The sequence below is a fragment of the Glycine soja genome, chromosome 6, assembly GCF_004193775.1.
Source record: "Glycine soja cultivar W05 chromosome 6, ASM419377v2, whole genome shotgun sequence".
In the NCBI taxonomy this organism is placed as follows: Eukaryota; Viridiplantae; Streptophyta; class Magnoliopsida; order Fabales; family Fabaceae; genus Glycine; species Glycine soja.
Window position 1 is genome coordinate 30,959,194 of NC_041007.1, and position 5,775 is coordinate 30,964,968.

The 5,775-nt window shown below is 38.4% G+C and overlaps 1 non-coding gene across 1 annotated transcript; it reads left to right on the top strand.

Annotated features, from left to right (window-relative positions):
* Positions 1 to 260: 260 nt before the first annotated feature.
* Positions 261 to 367, top strand: LOC114417574. The gene has a single exon (XR_003667835.1). It is a non-coding gene; the product is annotated as a small nucleolar RNA R71 (small nucleolar RNA).
* The last annotated feature ends 5,408 nt before the right edge of the window (positions 368 to 5,775 follow it).

Sequence of the window (5,775 nt, forward strand, 5' to 3'; positions counted from 1 at the left end):
CCAATGCATCTATTTTGCCTTCTAGCTTCTTAGTTTCGGATGATGCAGCTGAGTTTGTAGCTACCTCATGCACTCCTCTAATGACTATAGCATCATTCATGGCGCTGAACTGTTGGGAGTTGGAAGCCATCTTCTCAATTAAATTTCTGGCTTCAGCAGGAGTCATGTCTCCAAGGGCTCCACCACTGGCAGCATCTATCATACTTCTCTCCATATTACTGAGTCCTTCATAAAAATATTGGAGAAGAAGCTGCTCCGAAATTTGATGGTGAGGGCAACTGGCACATAGATTCTTAAATCTCTCCCAGTATTCATACAGGCTCTCTCCACTGAGTTGTCTAATACCTGAGATATCCTTCCTGATGGCTGTGGTCCTGGAAGCAGGGAGATTTTTTTCTAAGAATACTCTCTTAAGGTCATCCCAGCTCGTGATGGACCTTGGAGCAAGGTAATACAGCCAATCCTTTGCCACTCCCTCTAAAGAATGAGGAAAATCCTTCAGAAATATGTGATCCTCTTGGACATCTGGGGGTTTCATGGTGGAGCAGACAATATGAAATTCCTTCAAATGTTTGTGCGGGTCTTCACCTGCAAGGCCATGAAACTTTGGAAGCAAATGAATCAGTCCAGTTTTAAGAACATATGGGACATCCTCATTAGGGTATTGGATGCACAAGCTTTCATAGGTGAAATCAGGTGCAACCATTTCCCTTAGAGTCCTCTCACGGGGTGGAGGTTGTGCCATGTTCTTAGAATGTTCAAAATCAGAATGCTCAGAATCAAAATGCTCAAAATTATAATGCTCAAAATCAGGATGTTCAAAATCACCAATAACAGAATGCACAGATTCACTAATAATGGAATGCTCAGGATGATCAAAAGGTATAAAATGATGCCTAACTAATCTATGAAATGTCCTATCTATCTCAGGATCAAAGGGTTGTAAGTCAGATGGATTGCCTCTAGTCATACACTACATTCAGCATGCACAACTAGTTGCCTTGTCATGTAAATAAAGGTATAGGTTTGAACTACAGCTACCCTCAAATGATATCCAAATGACTTTAAATTTTGTGAGCGACCTTATAAAATGATGAGAACATAGCACAAAAAATTTCAGGCAAAAATTCAAAGTCTAACTATGGAAGCTAAAAATGGTAGGTTAAGAAAAATAAGTGAATAAAACTTGAAAAATAAAAAACTTTTGACAGAATCACTATTTTTGGACGATGGAGACCTCAGCCGGCCTGTGGCTAGCTGCCACGGCGTAGGAAATTTTTCTACCCCAAATACATATATAATAATTGCGATTCTGATAACCGGAGCAAAAGTTATGGCCGTTTGAAGTTTTGACAAACACAAAATTTGCTACTTTTTTGGAACTTTCAAATCTGACCAAACTAAAGGCTCTAGCTATTTTTCCCACAAAATATGGATTGAAAGAAGTTACCACAAAAGAATTCAGCCAAAAATAACAACCCTAGCTACTGAAACAAAAAATCCCAAATAATTCAGCATGGGTGGTCGCTAAAATCCGTCGCTACATGATTTCTACTACTACTCTATTTTGCCGCAAGCAAAAATGGTCGCTAAGTCCGTCACAAAACACTATTCACAACAAAACACCCAAAACTGAAACAGGGGAAGCGCTTAATAGGAAAACTAAAACAGAACACACACTAGACAAAATATCAGGACACTAAACAACACTAACACACATACTAACACAATACTAACATTTAAACATAAAACACGAAAGAATTAAACCTTTGGACACTGCTCCCCGGCAACGGCGCCAAATTTGATCGAGGCCGTACCCGAATCAAATAAACATGAAAATGCAGTAACTAGGAAGTGATCCTAGGTCATTTCCCAACGAGCAATGATAAACCAAATGTTCATAATACACTTACAGTAACTGTAACGATTGGGGGGCGGGGGTTTGTTTGTTTTGTGATTTAAAGGACAGAACAAGTAAACTGGAATACGAAACTACTAATATTAAAAATGGGTTGTTTCCTCTGATTCAGAAGCCATTCTCTTATCCTGGGTTATGCAGAATTCGTCCCTAAGAGTTAACCACTTAATCCAACCCTATTTCAATTTACTAAGCAAAAATCAACTTAGGGTTGTCAATACGTGATTAGGCAACACATACACCAGTTAGCCCTTCATCCATTAAGCATGAACGCAAGTTAGGCTCAGAGGCAATTAATCGAACATGAAGCGTGCACTGATTAATGTTCACGAATTTGGGTTAACTGGTGAAGGAGAAACTGCCAGGAAGCCACATTATAAACGAAACCTCAAAAAGAGTTGGGCTTCGTCCTGAAAAGGAAACAACACCAGAAAATCTAGCCTTCCATAGATTCAAACAGAAAACGCAAATGAAACTAAAAGCAGAAACGTAAATGAAGCAGAAATGTAAATGAAAGTAGAAGAAGAAACAAGAACGAAATTGTTATTAGAAGCAGAAAATGGAAAATTGCATTAAGAACCAAACAGTAGCATTCAAGCAGAAAAACGTAAAACCTAAACAAAGCTCTGAATAATGAATAACATAACAGAATAGCCTTGCACGAATCCCAAGGCTTCTATTTAAAAAGAGTCACTCAAAGTCACTGGGCCCTATTACAATACTTTGGCCCAAAACGAAATAAACACTAAACCACATAAAATAAAATTGTGAAATTTCCTAATTTGAAATTAACTAAGGTAAGCACTGCTGTATTTGCCCTCTTCAAGTCCACAACCAAAATCCAGATTAAGCCCAATGTTTCATTAATTCCTGAAATTAGATTAAAAACATCAAATTAGCTTAATGAGCCCAAATAATAAAACTGCCTAATTAATTGACAATTAAGACCAATTAGTAATTAAAATGGTGCAAAAAGGGTTTAGAAAATAGAAGAAAATGATGGCATATCAGCGAGGACGTGTTGTCCTCTGAAGGTGAGGGCGTCTAGCCCTACGAAGGCGAAGGCGAGGACGTGTTGTCCTCTAAAGGCGAGGACGTGTACTCCTCTGAAGGTGAGGACATGTAGTCCTCGGAAGGTGAGGACGTGTAGCCCTACGAAGGCGAGGGCGTGTAGCCCTCTGAAGACGACAGTACTGGTACCCAAGGGTCCACCCTTATGAGAAGGCAAGAGATTGACTCATTGAGAGGGTCGATCATCCCAAATTCAAAAGATTTGGACATTAGATGTAGGAAATCTATACAGTTAACATGATTTTTAGGGATGCAGATGCATGCAACCTTTGTCGTGAAATTTGGTAAATGCGGACTTCATATGAAACAATGCAATGCAATGGAAAGTTGTACAATGACATTCTTTCCCTATTTTGTTATTTTGATTTCGATTTAATTTAATTTTTTTGGAAAACATAGATTGACTGTCCTTTTGAAAGAGGTGATAATTCATGCAACCTTATCCTATCTTTTGCAAATCTCTCCGGGAACTCCCTCTGAGTGTATGTTCTGTTTGATTTAGTCACTTAACCATTTTGGAGTGACGGTAATGGAGTCGTTTGACATTTAATCAATCCATTGAAATTCCAGGGTTTGTCCCCCCTTTTTTTTGTTTAAAAACATTGACGGGTGAGAACTTTTGATCTGCCCCTATGTTCACTTGAGGCTCATGCACGATGCCCCTCATTGCCCCAGTGTAAGGCTTTGAGGTACCAATTGTTATCTTTCATCATGACCTTGTAACTGGGAACCTATTGGGTGAGAACTTCTAATCTGCCCCTAGGTTTACTTGAGGCTCATGCACGGTGCCCCTCATTGCCCCAGTGTAAGGCTTTGAGGTACCAATTGTTATCTTTCATCATGACCTTGTAGCTGGGAACCTATTGGGTGAGAACTTCTAATCTGCCCCTAGGTTTACTTGAGGCTCATGCACGGTGCCCCTCATTGCCCCAGTGTAAGGCTTTGAGGTACCAATCATTGTCTTTCATCATGACCTTGTAGCAGGGAACCTATTGGGTGAGAACTTCTAATCTGCCCCTAGGTTCGCTTGAGGTTCATGCATGGTGCCTTTCATAGCCCCAGTGTAAGGCTTTGAGGTACCAATCGTTGTCTTTCGTCATGACCTTGTAGTAGGGAACCTATTGGGTGAGAACTTCTAATCTGCCCCTAGGTTCGCTTGAGGTTCATGCATGGTGCCTTTCATTACCCCAGTGTAGGGCTATGAGGTAACCATCATTGTCTTGTTTTCACAACCTCGTAGTGAGGAAGAATGAAAGAAGTAGTTGATTCTTGCAAAAAGAATTTCCCAAGGACGAGAAATAGTTGAAGGATTTTTAGTTGATGGATTAAGTCGAATGACTCCTATGTAGAAGCAAGATGTTTTGATGTTTTGATGATGCCAAAGGATCAAGTGCTTCTAAGTTTTATTCAAGACAAGAATCCAAGAATCCAAGAAAATCAAGATATAGGATCAAGTTGATCTCTAGAATCTTAGGAAGAAGCTTCCAAATTGAAGAAACAAAAGGTTTGGCCAAAGAATTCTATCTAAATCATTATAAATTGAAATTTACTCCTAGTAATCGATTACCAGCAGCTGAAAATGTTTATAACAGTCACTAGATATTTGAATTCAAAATTTATAATGCGTAATCGATTAAACATGGATGGTAATTGATTACCAGTAGTTTGTTGAACGTTTTAATTCAAATTTTAAAGCCTGTAATCAATTACACAAGTCTTGTAATCGATTACCAGAGGAGATTTTCAGAAAATAATTTCCAAGAGTCACATCTATTCAAATGGTTTATGAATGGCCATCAAAGGTGACTTGGAAACACGAATTTAAAGAGAGTTTTCATTGCCCAAAAAGTTTTATCCTCTCAAAAGATTAAGAGTTTTTCTGAACTGAACTGTCTTATCCTCTCAAAAAGATTCCTTGGTCAACCACTTGCATATTCAATAAGGAATTTTGATTGATTTTCATTGTACAATCTATCTCTTTTAAGAGAGATTTCTCCTTCTCTTCTTCTTATTTCTGAAAAGGGATTAAGAGACCATGAGTCTCTTGTTGTAGACGATTCCTGAACACAAGGGAAGGGTTGTCCCTGTGTGGTTCAGACTTTGTAAAAGGAGTTTTACAAATAGAGTGGAAAATCTCAAGTGGGTTGCTTGAGGACTGGACGTAGGCATGGGAAGTGGCCAAACCAGTATAAATCAAGTTTGCATTCCTCTCTTCCCTTAAGATTCTTTTATTTATTGCTATTTATCTTTTGCTTTAAAGAAGTTTATTTTGAATTGTCTTTTAAGTAATTCATGTTAAGGGTGCATTGTTAATCCAAAAAAGAGAGAGTGAAAGTTTAATTGAGGAATAGTCTTTGTATCTTAATTCAATCCCCCCCTTCTTAAGATAATTGAGGTCATTTGTCCAACATCCTATTCTGGATAACTCACTTCTCTCTAAAAAGACAAACTTTCCGGAATGATAAAATGAGGTCACATGAACGTCTTGAAAACACAGTCAATCAAATGCTTTTTTTCTTTTTCTTTTTGAACTTTTTTTTAATTTTGAAACTTATTTGTTTTGAACTTTACTCGTTGTTTCACGGCACCCCCACCAACGTGAAAGACGAGTAATCTCTGATTGAATGGTCTTGGAAGTCAACACTCAGGAGCGCACGTCACTTGAGCAAATAGACCAATGGCTTGCACCCACATTCCGGTGAAAGTTGAATAAGCAAAGATGCGTTTGTGAGAGGATGAGGGACAAAGATATCAAATTTATCCATTTTATTTAGCATTGTAACTGT